The sequence below is a fragment of the Delphinapterus leucas genome, chromosome 5, assembly GCF_059928025.1.
Source record: "Delphinapterus leucas isolate spDelLeu-1000000601 "Yukka" chromosome 5, BTC_Dleu_Yukka2, whole genome shotgun sequence".
In the NCBI taxonomy this organism is placed as follows: Eukaryota; Metazoa; Chordata; class Mammalia; order Artiodactyla; family Monodontidae; genus Delphinapterus; species Delphinapterus leucas.
This window is the reverse complement of record NC_143133.1, coordinates 10,172,400-10,192,976: the sequence shown is the minus strand read 5'-3', so window position 1 is coordinate 10,192,976 and position 20,577 is coordinate 10,172,400. Positions and strand designations below refer to the sequence as shown.

Here is a 20,577-nt window from a genome sequence, read left to right as displayed (position 1 = left end):
CCCCAAGTAATATCAATTGGCAAGAGCTCTCCCAGAGATCTCCATCTCAACGCTAAGACCCAGCTCCACCCAACGGCCAGTGATTCCAGTGCTGGACACCCAATGCCAAACAACTAGCAAGACAGGAACACAACCCCACCCATTAGCAGAGAGGCTGCCTAAATTCATACTATGTTCACAGACACCCTCAAGCCCACCACTGGACGTGGCCCTGCCTACCAGAAAGACAAGATCCAGCTCTGCCCATCAGAACACAGGCACCAGACCCTTCCACCAGGAAGCCTACACAAGCCACTGAACCAACCTTACCCACTGGGAGCAGACACCAAAAGCAAGAGGAGCTACAAACCTGCAGCCTGTGAAAAGGAGATCCCAAACACAGTAAGTTAAACAAAATGAGAAGACAGAGAAGCACACAGCAGATGAAGGAGCAAGGTAAAAACCCACCAGACCAAACAAATGAAGAGGAAATAGGCAGTCTACCTGAAGAAGAATTCAGAGTAATGATAATAAAGATGATACAAAATCTTGGAAATAGAATGGAGAAAACACAAGAAACGTTTAAAAAGGACCTAGAAGAACTAAAGATGAAACAAACAGTGATGAACAACACAATAAATGAAATTAAAAATTCTCTAGAGGGAACCTACAGCAGAATAACTGAGGCAGAAGAACGGATAAGTGACCTGGAAGATAAAATAGTGGAAATAACTACCACAGAGCAGAATAAAGAAAAAAGAATGAAAAGAATTGAGGACAGTCTCAGAGACCTCTGGGACAACATTAAATGCACCAACATTCGAATTACAGAGGTTCCAGAAGAAGAACAGAAAAAGAAAGTGTCTGAGAAAATATTTGAAGAGATTATAGTTGAAAACTTCCCTAACATGGGAAAGGAAATAGTCAATCAAGTCCAGGAAGCGCAGAGAGTCCCATAAAGGATAAATTCAAGGAGAAACATGCCAAGACACATATTAATCAAACTATCAAAAATTAGATACAAAGAAAACATATTAAAGGCAGCAAGGGAAAAATAACAAACATACAAGGGAATCCCCATAAGGTTAACAGCTGATCTTTCAGCAGAAAGTCTGCAAGCCAGAAGGGAGTGGCAGGACATATTTAAAGTGATGAAAGGGAAAAACCTACAGCCAAGATTACTCTACCCAGCAAGGATCTCATTCAGATTCGATGGAGAAATTAAAACCTTTATAGACAAGCAAAAGCTAAGAGAATTCAGCACCACCAAACCAGCTTTACAACAAATGCTAAAGGAACTTCTCTAGGCAGGAAACACAAGAGAAGGAAAAGACCTACAGAAACAAACTCAAAACAATTAAGAAAATGGTAATAGGAACATACATATCCATAATTACCTTAAATGTAAATGGATTAAATGCTCCAACCGAAAGACATAGACTGGCTGAATGGATACAAAAACAAGACCCATATATATGCTGTCTACCAGACAGCCACTTCAGACCGAGGGACACATACAGACTGAAAGTGAGGGGATGGAAAAAGATATTCCAGGCAAATGGAAATCAAAGAAAGCTGGAGTAGCAATTCTCATATCAGACAGAATAGACTTTAAAATAAAGACTATTACAAGAACAAAGAAAGATGCTACATAATGATCAAGGGATCAATCCAAGAAGAAGGTATCACAATTGTAAATATTTATGCATCCCACATAGGAGCACCTCAATACATAAGGCAAATACTAACAGCCATAAAAGGGGAAATCAACAGTAACACAATCATAGTAGGGGACTTTAACACCCCACTTTCACCAATGGATAGATCATCCAAAATGAAAATAAATAAGGAAACACAAGCTTTAAATGATACATTAAACAAGATGGACTTAATTGATACTTATAGGACATTCCATCCAAAAACAACAGAATGCATTTTCTTCTCAAGTGCTTATGGAACATTCTCCAGGATAGATCATATCTTGGGTCACAAATCAAGCCTTGGTAAATTTAAGAAAATTGAAATTGTATCAAGTATCTTTTCTGACCATAATGCTACGAGACTAGATATCAATTACAGGAAAAAAACTATAAAATATACAAACACATGGCAGCTAAACAATATGCTACTAAATAACCAAGAGATCACTGAAGAAATCAAAAAATACCTAGAAAAAATTGACAATGAAAACGCGACAACCCAAAACCTATGGGATGCAGCAAAAGCAGTTGTAAGAGGGAAGTTTATAGCAATACAATCCTACCTCAAGAAACAAGAAAAATCTAAAATAAACAACCTAACATTACACCTAAAGCAATTAGAGAAAGTAGAACAAAACAACCCCCAAAGTTAGCAGAAGGAAAGAAATCATAAAGATCAGATCAGAAATAAATGAAAAAAAATGAAGGGGGCTTCCCTGGTGGCGCAGTGGTTGAGAGTCCACCTGCCGACGCGGGGGACATGGGTTCGTGTCCCGGTCCGGGAGGATCCCGCGTGCTGCAAAGCGGCTGGGCCCGTGAGCCATGGCCGCTGAGCCTGTGCGTCCGGAGCCTGTGCTCCACAATGGGAGAGGCCACAGCAGTGAGAAGCCCGTGTACCGCAAAAAAAAAAAAAGGAAATGATAGCAAAGATCAATAAAACAAAAAGCTATTTCTTTGAGAAGATAAACAAAATTGATAAACCATTAACCAGACTCATCAAGAAAAAAAGGGAGAAGTCTCAAATCAACAGAAGTAGAAATGAAAAAGGAGAAGTAACAACTGATACTGCGGAAACACAAAGGATCACGAGAGATTACTACAAGCAACTATATGCCAATAAAATGGACAACCTGGAAGAAGTGGACAAATTATTAGAAAAGCACAACCTTCCAAGACTGAACCAGGAAGAAATAGAAAATATAAACAGACCAATCACAGGCACTGAAATTGAAACTGTGATTAAAAATCTTCCAACAAAATAACGCTGAGGACCAGATGGCTTCATAGGCGAAATCTATCACACATTTAGAGAAGCACTAACACTTACCCTTCTCAAACTCTTCCAAAATATAGCAGAGGGAGGAACACTCCCAAACTCATTCTACGAGGCCACCATCACCCTGATACCAAAACCAGGCAAAAAAAGAAAACTACGGGCCAATATCACTGATGAACACAGATGCAAAAGTCGTCAACAAAATACTAGCAAACAGAATCCAACAGCACATTAATGGCGTCGTACACTATAAGTGGGGTTTATCCCAGGAATGCAAGGATTCTTCAATTTATGCAAATCAATCAATGTGATACACCATATTAACAAATTGAAGGATAAAAACCATATAATCAACTCAATAGATTCAGATAAAGCTTTCAACAAAATTCAACACCCATTTATGATAAAAACTCTCCAGAAAGTAGGCATAGAGGGAACTTACCTTAACATAATAAAGGCCATATGTGACAAACCCACAGCCAACATCGTTCTCAATGGTGAAAAACTGAAACCATTTCCTCTAAGATCAGGTACAAGACAAGGTTGCCCACTGCCACCACTATTATTCAACATAGCTTTGGAAGTCTTAGCCACAACAATAAGAGAAGGAAAAGAAATAAAAGGAATCCAAATCGGAAAAGAAGAAGTAAAATTGTCACTGTTTGCAGATGACATGATACTATACATAGAGAATCCTAAAGATGTTACCAGAAAACTACTAGATCTAATCAATGAATTTGGTAGGATTACAGATACAAAATTAATGCACAGAAATCTCTTGCATTCCTATACACTAATGTTGAAAATTCTGAAAGTGAAATTAAGGAAACACTCCCATTTACCACTGCAACAAAAGGAATAAAATACCTAGGAATAAACCTACCTAAGGAGACAAAAGCCCTGTATGCAAGAAACTATAAGACACTGATGAAAGAAATTAAAGATGATACAAACAGATGGAGAGATATACCATGTTCTTGAATTGGAAGAATCAACATTGTGAAAATGACTATACCACCCAATGCAGTCTACAGATTCAATGCAATCCGTATCAAACTACCAATGGCATTTTTCACAGAACTAGAACAAAAAATTTCACAATTTATATGGAAACACAAAAGACCTCAAACAGTCAAAGCAATCTTGAGAAAGAAAAATGGAGCTGGAGGAATCAGGCTCCTTCACTTCAGACTATACTACAAAGCCATAGTAATCAAGACATCATCATTTTCAACCACATTGCAGGTACTTAGTAGCTTGATCTTTAAACTGAAGACTTTCAGTTTTGGGGAATTTTTCTGAATTATTCCTTTCATTTCCTATTTTCTGCATCTCTTTCAATTCCTTATTTGTAAGTTGAAACTCCTCCACTGACCTACAAATTTTCGTCACTTTTTCTTCCATATTTTCTGTATTTTTAAAATCTACTTTCTGGGAGATTTTCTCAGGTTTCTCTTCCAACATTCTATTAAGCTTGTTATTTAATTATTTTATTATTATTTTAAATCTAAGAGTTCCTTTTGTTTTCTGAATATTTCTCTTTTAAGCTATTTTGAACTTTTTCAGGTATGAAATATTTTCTCTTATTCATCTCAAGCTGTTGATGATGGTTCGTATTACATTTTATTTTCCCTGAATAGTGTTTCCAGGAATATGGTAGAGATTTTTTGCAAATGTCCTGTGATACTTGGCTGTCTTCTCAGAATTAAGAACAGTACTCAGAAAATGCTGACAGCTCTGTGCTTCTTTGGAGGGCTTGTGGCATATCTTTTTTTGTAGGGTGATCTGGCTGGACCATATAATTAAGGAATCGCCAATATCAATATGTTAGGTATATTTTTTCTTGGTTTAAGCACCAAGATAAATGTCTCGGTGGCTTCTGCATGGAGGTAAAAGCTTGGGCATTTGCATTCTGAAAGCTAATTGAGAAAAGATGCAAGATCCAAAGTTTTCTTGGTATGATGATCTCACATTAAACAGTGCCTGCTGCCTTCCAATCCAGGAATCTCTCTTTTAACCTCCTTAAAGAATAAATCTCCTGTCTTCTAACCAGAGGGGATAATTGATCACCTATATGTGCACTGTCCATGAGGGCAACTTGGAGGTCTAATGACATTTTTTATCGTTCTTTTTATTTTTATATTCACTTTCACTTCATAAATAATTTGTTCTCTCAATTCCTGAGCCTTTGGAATTTTCTGTGGGATAAATCAGATTTCTTCTTCATACTCTAAACTGCCAGCTAAAGATTAAATATTTTCAAAACCACAGAGTCAATTATAATTTATTGATCTACTTCCGAACTTCCAAAATATTGTCACAGTTGTTTTCTTCACTTTTTTATTTGTCTTTTATTTGTTTTTGTAGGTTTTACCTTTAAATTTTTCTTTTGAGTTAGTGAAGTTTTGGGAAGAGTGAAGGTTAGTGCATGGATTCACTTTCTTTCTATCTTTAACTGGAAGCTTGAAAATGAGCTTTGGGCTCATGAGCAAAGTATGACAGAGAATGTCATGAAGATTCATTAGATCCGTGGGAGTTTGTATAGTATATATAATATACTATACTATAATATATAATATTGCTAGCATATTTTTGTTGTTAAGGCTATATCACTAATATGTTTCATGTTGGATCATATTTGGAAATTGATAATCTAAATACAAATATAAATAATTCATTTCTCTCATTACAAATCAATAAATGAGATCACAAAATATCATATGTAATTCCATTTTCCCCAAATGCAACTATTATAGTAATTTATTTTTCACTTTGATGGGTAACAAATTTATCCTTATCTTGAGATTGAGTGGAGTTTTAGTTCAATAAGGTTAATATCAAATATGTGATATGCATTGTTATATTTGACATAGATTAGAATGGTGATTATTTATACAATTGTCTAAAAGATTAATTACATATGAAAATACACTTTACACCCCAATAGAGCTTTTCTTTCATTACATTGGTTTATTTACCATATTACTCTACTTTGAATAGTGCCTGAAATTAGTGTCCAAATAGTATCAGGCAACTTGCAAGCTTCAGTACTTGAGGTCAATTTAATTACACTGTGCATGACAGAAACTAGGCCATTTGGGTATTGCCTTTGCCACCAGCAATTGACACCTGAGTGTTCAGGAGCTGGTAATTAAGAACTGGCACATACAGACACATTTTACTGTTTGGGACTAGGATAACCATATGCTACATAACTTCAGTGCTAAGTATCTTGTTAGCTCCAGAATTTACACAATTATGTTTGTGAGGTTTGTGGTTTTTTTGCAGTTTTTAAATTAATTTTATTTTTTAGTTTTGGCTGTGTTGGGACTTTGTTTCTGTGCAAGGGTTTTCTCTAGTTGTGGCAAGCGGGGGCCACTCTTCTTCGCGGTGCGCGGGCCTCTCACTATCGCGGCCTCTCTTGTTGCGGAGCACAGGCTCCAGACGCGCAGGCTCAGTAGTTGTGGCTCACGGGCCTAGTTGCTCCGCGGCATGTGGGATCTTCCCAGACCAGGGCCCAAACCCGTGTTCCCTGCATTAGCAGGCAGATTCTCAACCACTGCGCCACCAGGGAAGCCCTGTGAGGTTTTTTTAATCTCAATTTTTTCATGGTAAAAAAAGATAAAAACAATTATTTTAAAGATTTAAGTAACTGTACCCATCAATTTTAAGTTACGAAACTTTCTATAACTAGCAAGATTATAACTGGAGAGCAAATAATTGGAACAAAATAAAACTGCAAAAGTTGTGGAATAGCAATTACTTTCAGTTTCATTTACAGGGCTTGTATTTTGAAAAGTCTTTTGTAGTGTCAAAAAGTACCCGAAGCAAATTAATATGAGTATATCCATGTGGGGTAGGCAGCCTCTGGGATGGTCCATAATGATTTCTACCTCCTGGTATTCACATGCTTGAGTAGCCCTCTTCCCTTGAAGGTGGGTGGGATAGAGTAACCCACTTCTAAGAAATAGAATGTGGTAGAGTGAGGAGATGTCACTTCTGACATTAGTTATAAAAAGGCGATGGTTTCCATCTTGGGGACCTTCTTGTTTCCTTTCTCATTCTCTTTTGGATTGCTTGTGGAGATGTCATAGAGGCAGCTCTGAGGTAAGACACAGGTGGCAAGAGAATGAGGCCTATCAACCATCACGTGAGTGAGCTTGGATGCAGACCCTCTGCCTAAGTTGCATCTTCAAAGGCAACCGACCATGTCTCCTGCCAAGAGTTTGTGGATCTCAAGAGAGACCACAGCCAGAGCCATCCAGGTAAGCTGCACCAAGGATTTTGAACCACACCAATTATGATATAATAATATGTTTTGGGGTATATTGTTATGCAGCAATAGATAACTAATACAATATATAAGTGAGAATCCTCTTGTCTGCTACAGGGTTGTAAGCACTGATTTTTCTTGTGCGATGTGACCATTTTCACAAATGATTTGTATAATGTACTTGTATCATTCCTTTGCTTTCCTCCTCAATTTTCAGGTCTCCATTCCTCTTCTCCTCCCTACCTCACAAAAAAGTCCCCATCATTTTCTGGATTAATCTTCTATTGGCTTAAAAAAAACTTCTTATCAGATAAAAAATGTATTAACTGTAGTGAATTTTAGTTGTGGGAAATACTTCTAATTTTCTTCTTTGAAAGAGTTTACTTTTCCATCCAACCCTCTGTAGGACATATAGCCTTTTATATGCAGATTGCTATAATTATGCTTTGAAATAGCTTTGAATTCCCTGTAGCTGAAACTGAGAACATGAAAGGCCAAATGTTATATCGAACCGAAGGATATAAAACTGCACGTACATCAATCCAAAATGAGATATAGAAATGAACAGCTCTTTACACAGTGATGTCAGTTTTTGACAGATTATTGAAGGATCTTTATAACTGCTGCGACTGCCTTGAGTAGGATGAAAACTCTGCCTGGGGATAGCCTTATCAGTTTGTATTTTTTATTCTTTCAATACCAAAAGGTGAGTCGATGTTAAGAGAAATACTCTCTGACAAAAGCTTAACTCTCTTCTCCAAAGATGACACCTGGCCGCAAATGGGAAAACACAGTGTGATCCGATGATGGAATCATCTACGCAATCCGTCACGCTAGAGATGGCAGCCTAGATGAGGAGGTTACATTTTAGGAAGTCGTTAGAAAACCCACATGGCAATCTTCACCTCTAGAGGGATCCCAGCGACAGACAAGGGCCTCTTCAGCACAGGAGGAGAGTTTATTGTGCTAGTGACAGACGCGTCTAAAGGATTTAAAGCACCCACATTCTTACTTATCACCAGCAAGAAGATAAAAGAAACACAGTGTATGTTTGAATGTTTAAAATCTTGAAACCAACACTGCCTTTATTTAAAAACAGATTCTAAGAAAAAACCTAACTTTATGCTGAAAGAGTATGTCCTGTGAAGATTTAATATCCTGACTGCTATGAGTTAAGTAAAAGTAACTCTTAGAATTGCCCCTTTGTATCCACCATGAATAAAGATTTTTTTTTCCTACTTAAAGTGTATATCGTCTCCTAAAATTATACTGCAAACAAAAGAATGGAATATCCACCTCATCTGGGTTTGTCAAGTAGAAAGGAATATGTCTTAAAATTGAAGATAAAAATGCCCTAAAATTCTGGTGTTTTTGAATGTGCAGGTATTAAGTATAATTGAAATCAGAACAAGAGGGGGATAAAACTTTTTTTAACAAAATATACACTTTGAAACTAATACTGATTCAAGCCGAGTTGAGTAGGTGATGCATGTAATACTTACATATTCAGCCTAGTCTAGGAAATTTTGCCATGTTCGGCACTTTGCAAAGCGAACCACTTATTAATTTGCAAAGTATATATGAAAGGAAACGATGATAAAACAAGTAGTAGTTGAGAAAAACATAATTGTTAATTAGCTCTGACACTGCAATTAAAAAAATCTAAAATGCTTCTTTTCTGAAATAATCAGCATGGATTTGAAAACAAATCAAAGGCTTTAAACAAATAACTCAATGTATTCATTAGGTGAGTATTGCTCTCCGTTAACTTTGATGCTGTAGGAAATATATAGACAATGCATAAAGGACAGCATGACGTCTCTGAAACTATTCCAAAATGGATTTTATTCTAGTTCTACTACATAAAATGATGTGACCTTGGTAAAGTTTTGCAGTTAATTTGGAGACTCAAATCAGTTCTCATAGCTAAAGAGGGTCACGAATCGAAGTATAGTTGGAAATGATGTCAGACAAAACAGCCTCCATTTTATAAGGAGAATCTTTTATGATCTGGGGACGGAGACATACTCATCCCGTACATTCACATGAATTTTCCTGTTCAGTGGAAGTTCTGGGTAGAAATAAGAAACAAACAACACCCTGCCAACAACATTCTGAACAGTCTACTAAAATGTTTCCAGCTACTAGGGATGGGGAATGGTAGCTTCTAAGTTAAACTGGCAGGTGTTGCAAGAAAACTTTTCTTGACAAAGATGATAAAAAATGTCTCTACCATGAATTTTTATACAATTCCCAACTGTAGCACAAACCAAGATAAGCATAGAGGACTCTCCTTAAAATCAAAACTAAGATAGTTCTGAAGTTACAGTCAAAGCTAATGCTTACTGAGTGTTCCATCCGTGACAAGTACTGTGCTTGTTATCACAACACTTACATGAAAAAGATGACATTTTTAACCCATTTACAGATGATGAAACTATGAAAAGCTTATGTACTTGACTATTTCTTAATTATAAGGCTACGGAGTGTTGGACGGCTGCCTGAAGGACCCCTGCTGTTAACTACCTTAAATAGTATGGGGAAAAGATAAAATAAAATGAAGCAATTAAGCAAATAATGTTTCATTAGAAATGTACAAAATAGATCTATTACATACTGAATTTTAAAGAGAAACTATAAATTCCTCTCACATTTAAACCACAAAGCCTTGTGGTTTAAACAAAGCTTATGGTCCGAGCATCAGAAATGATAAAAAGACTTTAAGATTTAACTTATAGGTTGTATGCTTTTTCTTACATCTTCAAGCTGTAATAGTATATCTCACACTACATTAAATATGTGTGGGTGTATATGTGTGCGTGTGTAAAATGAGATAGGGACTGGATGGTCACAATATTGAAAATAAATAAAATAATATAGAATAGCGTACAGTACAGTACATTGGAGTAAAATAGGATTTGAGATCCCCTTATCTAAAATTACTAAATTACGTTCCATGAACCCTCACTTAGATTGAGGGTGGGGGAAAAGGGAGAAGTATAGGAATCTTCATTTTCAAATGGACATTCAACCTAGTATTCCTAATCATTGACTATGAATATCTTTTTTTCCCACAAAATTAGCATTTCAAAAGGAGAGTTTAGAGGCACGTACTTTGGGAAATGTTGACTTACCATGTTACGTATTTTGCAGGTGAGGAAAATTAAGCCCTGAGGAGTGTGAATTGAAGTCGTATAGCAAACTAGTAGCAGAAATCCACAGGCAGTGCCTTTTATACACATGTCAAATCAGGTTATGAAATTAGATGGTCTGGGGTAAAATCCATTTTATAATACTTTAAATCTGTGTGATTTTTTGAAAAATCACTTAACTAATCTGTACTATGACTTTATCCTTTGCAATATGCAGCTAATGATTTAACTTTCCACACTGGATTGTTGGCACATTCCATGCTTTAATTCATATGAAATTTATATTATTGAACATAACATACAATAAGTATAAGATCCATATTACTTTTTATTGTAGTATGTTATATATGTTTAGATGGATTATAGAAGAAGTGAGAAGAATCATTACAAGGCATCTTGTGCTACTTCTTGTTCCGGACTCTATATACTTCTTGTTCCTGAAGTTTGCCAACAGAGCTCTAAGATCTCATTTGTATACTGCTAGGAATAAAGAGACTGTCCTATTGAATATTCACCTTAAGAAAAGCAAACCCTTGGGCAATACCTTAAAAGAATTGCATGCCTGACAGATGAGTAATAGTTAAAATGGTGACATGGGCTTTGAAATCCATGTACGTGGGTTCTAATTTTGGCCAAATCACTCACTAGGTCATTGGTGATGGGGCAAACACCGACTGTTGGAGCATTAAATAAGTCCCTCTAAATAGTAACTTTCAATAACATTTGAAGAACATATTTCTTGGTTCTCATTGCCATACTTGTAGCAATGATCTATCTTCTAGAAGTTAAAGTTAATCAGACCACTTATCATGGACTCAATGATGTCAGTGATTTTTGAATTTTTCTATTGGAAGACTTTTTAGAGAAGACTATTGAAAAGAAGGAGATGGATTGTTAAGTCTACACGAAGATAATACAAATGGTTTATCAGTTGAAGAGTATTTAACGGTAGAAGAGAATCCAAAATGACGATAATTATGACAATGGTGAAGCACATTTAAAAACCCATTTTTCACACACGTTTTACTTTTTCAGAAAAATACTGCTTATCTTCACTGGTGTACCCATCTCCTCCTCACATCAAATGATAGTGCAGATTTGTATTAGTTATGTCAATGGATGAATGCCATATTTGAAGTTTGTCCAACTATGCCTTGAATATTCATATGGAGAAGCTTTAGCTGTGTTCTATTTGTAACAATATTGACTTTCATAAAATTATTTTCTATTATCAACATACACCATTTCAACCACTTGTAGAATAAATTGTCTTTATGTGGTATACAGGGAAACTGGGAACGCATTTATGACATTATATCTATAAAAAAAGTGCCATGTTTTAAAAGTTCATCTTAAGTAAAGGAATTATTTGTAAGTTGGTGGCTGTTGAACAGTAAGTTTCTTCAACCATATCTTTTGAATAGCACCAATGAAAATAAAACTAAGTGCTTTTTATTTCTCTTTCTTCATATATGGATAAAACACTTTTAATTGATATGACTGTTGATATGACTGTTCTAGAAAATTGTTTAGGGGTATACTTTCTTTTACACAGAAGTACAATGAATACAGGTATAGAATTTATTTTTATTTCACACATTAACATGTTTGAACTTTCCTGATTTATGAGATCAGAAAGTAAAATTTTAAAAAAAACATGTTTTTACAAAGTTGTGTTTAGAATATAGACATCCACATACTATATTTACACAGAAAATATGTTGAGTCGATGTGTGTGCGTATACATACACAAATATATAAATATGGAGACACCTATATTTATGTATCTTTACATGGTATATATATATATATATATATATATATATACATACACACACACATACACATATAATCTATAGACATTTCACCAAATGATCTAAAAGTATATCTATTATCCTTCAGAAATGATGTGAAAAACAATGCTCTTTGTTCAAAAACAGATTATTAGTAATTGATTTGCATTCAATCAAGGCCAATAGGGTCTCTTTAAGATACAGATAAATTATATTCATTATTTATTCTTAATTAGAAAGGGACTGAAAACACACCTTGAGGGAGAGAGGGGAATTAATGTAAGCATTAGAGGGAATGAGTTTTTTTCCCTTTCTAATAAGAAGCGTTTCTAACATGATTTACGTGATTAATATTTGATGTATACAATTATCAGTAATAACAGATCATGTAACTATTTTTTCAAGTTCGAATAGTTCATGCAGATTAAGTATGCATACATTCCCAATTCAAGAGACAAGGGATAAAAAAGTGAACATAAAACTACATTTAAGAAGAGATGTTTTTTCTGAGAAATGTTTTTCAGTAAATTCAAAAAATCTGACTGACATTGTCTTCCACAGTTCGTTAAATTTCATCAAATCATTTATCACATAGACTAAATATTGCTCTGCAATCTTATTACATTCTATTTTCCATTCCTTTCCTTTTCAAATGTTAAATTATAACTACTGTCCTCAAGCCTGAAATCCAGGCCTGTTCCACTCACACCTTTTAGTGTATGATCTTGCTTCCAAGTTCAGAGAAATAGTTTAGGCATCAGAAAAGACCTTATAACTTCTCTAAGAGCCTCATAATCTCAACGTTATTGGCACCCATCCTTTCATCTTAAAAGGAAAATTTACGTCACCGTTTGTATTAATCAGGACCGTTGTGATTACAAGCCATAGCATGTCAACCCATGCTGCTTTAAGAGAAAAGGACCGCGATGGCGGTAACAGACAGGTCTATGCATTGGTCTGGTCAAAGATCCAAATGAGAAAACAAATTCTTTAATTCCAAGACTGATCTAGTCACCAATGTTTTTAACCCTGTTTCTTTCTGTCTGCTTCCTTGGACATCTTGCTCCATCAATCATCTCTTTGCCTTCCTCTCCAGTGTTTTTTCCCTCAGTATATATACATGTTCAAACTTTCCTAACTTAAAACTATATCCTTCCACATCTAGATTCATTTATATGTGTAGTCTCTCACTTTGTCTCAGTATACCTCAACTCAACCACCAAGGTGTACCTTTACCTCAAATCCTCATGGTTCTAAGGACAAACCCTAGAACTCAATATATCTGAAATTAAAGTCTCACCTCGGACCCTACAGAACTTGTCCTGGGTGCTACAGGTGCTTTCTGCCACAGGTATTTTCTAAAGCTAGCACCATGCATAATTCAATCTCTGAGTATCCTTGGCTTCTAGCTCTTCTGCTCTCTCTTTAACAGGCTTTCAGGCTTCACTTCCAACTCATTATGAGCCAAGGCCTCCTCTTACTGAAGGCCTTATTTGCATGAACATAAAGCCACTATCTCAACATCATTTCCTTAAACTTAGAGGATACAGCCACGTGCATTGGGCGAGGGGGTTGTGATAGAAGGATAGACAACAAGCTTTTTGGATATTTGGCTCACCATTGCAACCACTGGTGTTCCACGTGTATCTGTTTTATAGCTAAGATGCCAAATGATATTTTAAAATACTTTCACAGCTAAAGAATATTTAAACACCACTGTTTTCCTGGATAAAATACAAACAACTTCCGTTCATACTCTGATCAATGAATGTAACCTTCCTTCTTCCCAAGTCTGCCTCATATTTTTTCAGTCTAGGAACACTGAATTGTATTTCCCCTTGAACAACCCTCTCTCAACCCCTTTGCACCTTGTACTTGGTATTCATTTTGTGTGGAACCTCCTCAGTCACTTTTTTGTTTGGAGAGCACCTGTTCATCCTTTACTCCTCAATGACACAAACTGCTGATTTTTCTCTGACATCTTTGACTTCTATACATGGATGTCTACACTTCTTTCTTTCTTTCTTTTTTTTGGCAGTGCCATGCGTGCCATGCGGGATCTTACTTGACCCTCCATTTCTTCTAGAAGCGATTTGAAAATGAATCACAGAATGACTTTTGCCTCCCTGGCGTTTATAACCCAGAGATATCTGAGAATCGTATACAAAATGCTTAGCAATGAGGAGGACAGGATTGCAAGCATTGTCTAAGATATGCTTACGAGGTAAGAGCTTATGCAGTGAAGTCTGTGTAGTTTATTCGAGAAGACTTATTCATAGAGATGAGTTTAAGTAGAGATTAGAGAAGACAAATGAAACTAAGTTATGTATAAGTAGATTATCTCTATTATAATTTGTCAGTAATAATCTGTATGCTCTTTATAAATGTTGTGGTGGGGACCACTTCACTTTATTTTGTTGATGTAATAATGCCTACATATTAAAGCAATAGGTTGACAAATGAACAATTTAATGTAACAACCATAGAGGAATTTTAAATTGCTATATATTGTCATCAAATTAAAGCCTAAACTTTTCAGAATATTGAAATAGAAGGCATGTTGAGTTCTTCATCCAAGTTCAGCTAAATTACTTGGGAAGGATTTTTCTATTTTCAGGGTTTAGTCTGACAGCAATGTTATCAATATCAGAGACTATAAATAACTCACTTTTTTTCATCCCAGGAGTTTAGCAACATGCCCAGCATTTAGTATAGTTTAATAAATTAGTGTACTTAGTATAAATAAATATAAATCGAAAGGTTTTATGAATGAAGCTGCTCAATTTAGATTGATATTCTGCATTAATCAGAGAAGTAATGTAATCTTTCTCTTGGAATTCTATAGAAGCAGAGACAAATTGATTTGAGAACAGAAGGGATATCTGTATAACTTTTCAAGTTAAGTCTTCATAGTGTGACTTAATTGCCCTTAATGAAATGTTGTGAATTCTTTGAATAATTCACATATCCTATAGAGAAAATTGTACATACATGTAATAGTTATCAAAAAAGTTCACTATTTCTGTTATATTTTAAAATAAAAATATATTAAATATTTGTGTGGTTTTTTTTCCCTGGCATTCCTCCACTTCTTACTACAGTGTCTTTTTTTTTTTTTTTCTAAATACAATTATTTAATTATTTAATTTAAATCACAGAGAGAAAATTGGCTTCAAGTAGGAAATTCCTATGGGATGTCTTTTTTCCGTAAAACAGAGGAGAAACTTGAACAGACACAATAGCTTTAGTTGTAGAAGCATAAGGATCAGTAAATCCCCATTGTGTTGTTGATTAAAATGATAGTTGGGAAAGGCAAATAGTTGCAACATCTCTAGAATGCCATAGTAAAAACAATATTTCACACTAAAGGGGCTTCCTGTTATTCATAACTTGAGATTTCTTAAACAAACCTGTGTTTAATGTTTGGCTTTGGCTTTGCCACTTTCTAACTTTGTAACCTTGGATAATCTCTCAGCCTCAGAGGCCCCATGGGTAAATCTGGGTTTTTTATACCTTTCTCCAAGCCTTGTTAAATACACAAACTATAAAGTGACAATAACTGGTAGTTTTTATTGTTTCTAGGATGTTGATGACAAGGATGGTGATTTTTAAGCGAGTCACCATACCAGGCCCTAAGCTAAGATCATTGGACGCAATGGTGAGTAAGACAGTTCTGACGGCTCAGAACCTCATATTCTATGTTTCTATTGCATCAAGTTTTCCATAATTTTGAAAAATACTATGATGTAAACCGACTAAGACTGAATTGTCTTCATCTGGTCTGAAGATTTTACTCTCTCTTTATATCAGATGGAGCAGAATAACATCCTTTGCCTTGAAATCAATACTTAGATAAGTAAGCTTGGAGTACATCCAAAAAGAAGTATTATCCTTCATTCAGTTATCAAGTATATCATATGTTCAATACTCTGTTTAAAAGCCAGTGATCATAAATAAACTTTTTTGTTTTTAAAGAACACACCTCTTCATTTTTTTTTTTTTTTTTTGCGGTACGTGGGCCTCTCACTGTTGTGGCCTCTCCCGCTGCAGAGCACAGGCTCTGGACATGCAGGCTCAGCGGCCACGGCTCACGGGCCTAGCCGCTCCGCGGCATGTGGGATCTTCCCGGACCGGGGCACGAACCCATGTGCCCTGCATCGGCAGGTGTACTCTCAACCACTGTGCCATTAGGGAAGCCCCACACCTCTTCATTTTTTCTTGAGGTACAAACATTCAGTTTGGATGATGAGAATGAGCTAGCTCTACCATTTACTCCAATGAATTCTAATGGAGGAAGAGGCTAAATAGGATGTAGACTCTTTTGGTCTATTAATACTCAATTTATCAAAATTACAGCCTGGTATTTCTGGAGCAGCACTGCACCAACAAGGCCAGATGTGATAACTGTTGAAGATGAAGATGGAAAATATGGACAATTCAATATGTATATACAGTCTACTCTGCTGTCTTCCGATGGTCTCTAAAATTCTGTACTGGGTCAGAGCTGGGAGTGATACTATGGTGCTGGACCACCTTTGCTCCACTGCTCCTCGAATTCTGCTTTGCTATTTTGAAGGGAGAATAGGTTCAGATAGTCTGCAAGCTGGTGGGGGCCATTCCCTTGGCAGCTTACGGGGCTAACCAGTACTTATATATTTTGGTCTTGGGCCTCTCAAAGTTCACCACAGACACAAGTACCCTCACAGTGCCAAGCCCATTTACAGTGTGAAATAAAATTTATATTTTATGGTGACAAGAAAATTATAAATATAAAATTTCTTCTCTGCCCTTTGGCCTCCCTTCACCCTCCACTGTGCATCCTGTATCTGTATTATGAATTGACCAAACCTCCCCCATGGTCACGAATACCTGCTCAACCAAAGAGAGAAACATTCTTCTAGCACCAACAAGACAACTCCTTAAAAGATAACATTCCTTCTTGATCTTATAAAGGGCCACATGACCCACCAAGATGCCACTTAGATCTGGGTTATGTAAACTGTCAATACATCATTTGATGTTCAGCCCTCCGTCTCAAAAAACTTATGTAACTGTGCCTTGATTTCTAACTGCCAGAATAGTTAGTTCTCAGAACTTTCTGAGATGCTCTTCCCAGGTTACAATCCTCAATTTTGGCTTGAATGAAATTTTCCAGTTCTTTCTTAGATCAACTGATTAACTTTTTGTCCACAACCGTCACCTCACATCAGTATTCGCCCCTCTGTGCGATGGGCTTTCCTGGTAACTTTAACGCATGTGGGGTGACCACAACACCAAGATTTCTGAGGAAGTGGCCAGCAACTATTTCAGGGTTTAGCGCCCATTTTTTTTTTTTTTTTTTTTTTTTTTTTTGCGCTACGAGGGCCTGTCACTGCCGTGGCCTCTCCCGTCGCGGAGCACAGGCTCTGGACGCGCAGGCTCAGCGGCCATGGCTCACGGGCCCAGCCGCTCCGCAGCATGCGGGATCCTCCCGGAACGGGGCACGAACCCGCGTCCCCTGCATCAGCAGGCGGACTCCCAACCACTGCACCACCAGGGAAGCTCTAGCTCCCATTTTGACACTGTTCTTCATTCCCTCGTCCAGGAGACAGCGTCTCAGAAATCTCACTGTCGCCTCACTTGCCTTGGTCTGGATCTTCTCTACTCTTCCTTCTTGTCTCAGCAAGTTCTCCTCTTGAAACGGCTTCTCGTTTTCAGGAGATGCATATACAGCCAGTCCTTGAGGAAGTAGTCAATTACCGCCCACAGATTCTTTTCACTGAGACCAGGTCACTGCCGGACTCCAAGTTCCTCCAATGGCTGCGTGAGGATGAGCTGCAAGTTATCTCTGGGCTGGTGTTTCGTGTCCTCTACCAGCTTGTGGACGTGGTGTTGCCGGTGCAGGCGCGGGCTTCCGGCCCATTTGAGCTAGCAGCGCTTTCCACCAGAGCAACCCGATGACCGAGCTCCGATTGTGAGAGAGGCTGAGGTCAAGCTCCAAGCCGGGTACGCCCCTTTCAAGTTGCGCCTGCAGGCTCTCGGGACTTCCGCAGCAGCTTCTGAGCACCCGCCCGCAGCAGAGCTCCGCCCCCCAGGCCGCGCATGCGCAGCCACCATGTTGTTCTACAGGGGAAGCGATACCGCACAGAGGAGTTTGATACAGTCCCTGAACTGCAACTGAGGCAGAAGGGCGTCAGAATCTTCAGCTAGGAAGGTAAGGGTGAGGTCCCCATCCCCAGATTAAAGTAAATTGCAATATATCATAAGGAGAAATTGTGAAAGATAGGCAGAGGTAATCTAAAATTCCTAGGAATTTACTTGCCGTTTAACTTTGCTCAGAAGTGTTTCATCTATAGTTGCCTTTTTTTTTTAACATCTTTATTGGAGTATAATTGCTTTACAATGGTGTGTTAGTTTCTGCTTTATAACAAAGTAAATCATCTATACATATACATATATCCCCATATGTCCTCCCTCTTGCATCTCTCTCCCACCCCTCTAGGTGGTCACAAAGCACTGAGCTTATCTCCCTGTGCTATGTGGCTGCTTCCCACTAGCTATCCGTTTTACATTTGGTAGTGTATGTACGTCCATGTCACTCTCTCACTTCGTCCCAGCTTATCCTTCCCCCTCCCCGTGTCCTCAAGTCCGTTCTCTAGGTCTGCATCTTTATTCCTGCCCTGCCCCTAGGTTCTTCATATAATTGCTTAGTTTATACCCGTTGACTGAAAAAAAAAAAAAAGCACAGCCTAAAAGTTGACAGTTGTGTTTTAGTCGACAGACATTCTTAGGACTTCAAGCCTTGGAGACAGTATCTTAACTCTGAGAGACTGCTACAAACAGGAAAGGAGGAGGCCAGGATATAGAGGAGTATTTGCAACAGAATCAGGTAGTCAGAACATTAAAAGATTACTATTAATAAAAGAAAACCAGATACCTCAAGTTAAGGAAGTTAGCACTTTTCTAGGTATGGGAAGATGCAAGAGTCTGGGCTCACTGAAATCATTCTTTTGATGTGCACCTCAGCTCTCTGGGGCCAGTATCCTGTGTTTTCTCATCCTGAGTTTCCTCAGGCTGCACCACCAGGGGTGACTGTAGTCTGATGACTGCTAGACGGTGGGCATTCCTTGTTTCCTTCCTGAGTTCCCTCAGGGCTCACTATCAGGGCATCTGCAATGTGATGGCTGATGGCTCTGACATCCTTTGTTTCCTGATATGACAGGCAGTAATTTAGTTCTCATACCTCATACATATTTGAGGAATTCTCAATAACTGTGATACTCACTAACATTTGTTGAACACTGATTATCTCCCAATCACTGTATTAAACAATTTCCATTATATTTCATTCTTACAACACATACTATTGGTCAAATTACCATTACAAAGAAAAAATTTCCCTCCAGCTATGTTAAGCAGAAAGGAATTTATTACAGATTATTAAATCTCTCACACAATCCTGGACAGGGTTAAGAAAAGAGATCTCGGAACCCTTTTCAAAGCTATGCGGCAGGACCAACTTTCTGAGGGAACTATTGTCTTGTCTATGTTCAGTAGGTGTATCAACCGTAGTCAGGAAACGGCCATGATGAGGAAGCCACTGTTACTTTGGATAGGAAAAACTTTAGTAAGCAAAAACCTCTCTAAACTATTGACTTCTGTATCAACAAGCAAACACATCTTTTTGTGTTTACAAGATACCTAGCATAAGGTTAGTTAGCATAAGGCCACTAAAGAAGAACCTCTCCTCTGTATAGAGAGGGATAGTGTGCTTATTACCTATTATTTCCTAAAAGCTGGGAATATATGTTTCTTGAGCATATTCTCTGGTTTGAGTTTTGCTGTGAGCTCCATAGTAGACAAACCATCCTTTGAGTTTGAAATCAAGTCTAAAATGGGGCAAAATATGAGTAGCATAATGAAGTTTATTATTAAATTATATAGGTAACAAATGCTGACCTCATTTTCCCATCAAAGCAAGTTAAGCATCAGTGGTAATTGATCTACATACTTAAAATCTAAAAGAAACCTCTAATAATGATAAATTTGTTGATTCCTTTAATAGTTAACTGTGGTTGTTCAGAGACTTTTTTTTTTTTTGAGAATGTAGTTCTCTTTCATGTGTTTGTGTTACAAATAATTTAAACCATCAACATTATTTCACTCATACACATGAAACAGTACAACTTGATATCTTTTATTATTTACTATAAAAATATCTTGGGGCATCTAATGAGTTGTAGTCCAAATTATGTGTTCAACAAGAGAGCCTGCTAAAAGTCTTATGCAAATCTGCTCCTCATATTATATTTGTCATTTCATATTCACCAAATTTCTTTAAGTTTTCAGATATTGTATCAGACCACACATCCTTGGCAAACAACATGATGGGATATATATTACAAGACCACCTTAAGTGACATCA

At 37.2% G+C, this 20,577-nt stretch overlaps 1 pseudogene; it reads right to left on the bottom strand.

Moving 5' to 3' along the window:
* Nucleotides 1-17,560: 17,560 nt before the first annotated feature.
* LOC111165900 (large ribosomal subunit protein bL9m pseudogene) lies at nucleotides 17,561-18,837 on the bottom strand (annotated as a pseudogene).
* Between the last annotated feature and the right edge of the window lie 1,740 nt (nucleotides 18,838-20,577).